Below are 1,011 nucleotides of genomic sequence, written 5' to 3' on the forward strand. Positions count from 1 at the left end.
AGTGGACCCGACACACACCCCAAAATTCGGAGAATTTAATGCATGATTTACACGACGCGTGGTGATTAATGGGAAAAAATATATTCATTGAAAAAAAAGCCCGGACTTATAAAAACTGTCAGCTATGCTTTTGAATCATTCTGGAACTAAACATGCTAGAGAGACGCGGTTTGTACCTGAGTCATCCTGGCATGTCACTGCATCCGAATTTCAAAGTTTTAGGGCGGCTTCCATACTTCTTGATAACGAAAATGACAAGTAGGCGGCTGTGCTCCGAAGCTAACTCAACAAGCCTCCCTAAGGGATTTTGTGCACAGAAAAAAATCACAAGTTACAACTGGTCAATTCGACCTCAAGTACTTGCTCAATCTAAACAAGTTTAGCACCATTGGATAGATATGATCAAGGGCTTTCCTCTCGTATCAAACTTAGTGTTGTGGGGATTTTCAAAGCGAGGCTAGAGGTCAGGGAGTGGACCCGACACACACCCCAAAATTCGGGGAATTTAATGCATGATTTACACGGCGCGTGGTGATTAATGGGAACAAATATATTCATTGAAGAAAAAAGCCCGGACTTATAAAAACTGTCAGCTATGCTTTTGAATCATTCTGGAACTAAAAATGCTAGAGAGACGCGGTTTGTACCTGAGTCATCCTGGCATGTCACTGCATCCGAATTTCAAAGTTTTAGGGCGGCTTCCATACTTCTTGATAACGAAAATGACAAGTAGGCGGCTGTGCTCCGAAGCTAATTCAACAAGCCTCCCTAAGGGATTTTGTGCACAGAAAAAATCACAAGTTACAACTGGTCAATTCGACCTCAAGTACTTGCTCAATCTAAACAAGTTTAGCACCATTGGATAATTATGATCATGGGCTTTCCTCTCGTATCAAACTTAGTGTTGTGGGGATTTTCGTGGGGATTTTCAAAGCGAGGCTAGAGGTCAGGTAGTGGACCCGACACACACCCCAAAATTCGGAGAATTTAATGCATGATTTACACGGCGCG

This window comes from Asterias rubens, chromosome 3, assembly GCF_902459465.1.
Source record: "Asterias rubens chromosome 3, eAstRub1.3, whole genome shotgun sequence".
NCBI lineage: Eukaryota > Metazoa > Echinodermata > Asteroidea > Forcipulatida > Asteriidae > Asterias > Asterias rubens.